The following is a 207-nucleotide window of genomic DNA, read 5'->3' on the forward strand; positions in this document are numbered from 1 at the left end:
TGACCACGACTGTAGGCTTGTGGATTCCTACCAAATACCTTTCGGTTACTCTAAGCGCAAGGCTATCTGCCCTCCTAGTGGGGTGTGCGTGCGTGTGTGTGCGTGTGTGTGTGTGTGTGTGTGTGTGTGTGTGTGTGTGTGTGTGTGTGTGTGTGTGTGTGTGTGTGTGTGTGTGTGTGTGTGTGTGTGTGTGTGTGTGTGTGTGTG

The sequence above is a fragment of the Oncorhynchus keta genome, chromosome 1 (assembly GCF_023373465.1).
Source record: "Oncorhynchus keta strain PuntledgeMale-10-30-2019 chromosome 1, Oket_V2, whole genome shotgun sequence".
Lineage (NCBI taxonomy): Eukaryota > Metazoa > Chordata > Actinopteri > Salmoniformes > Salmonidae > Oncorhynchus > Oncorhynchus keta.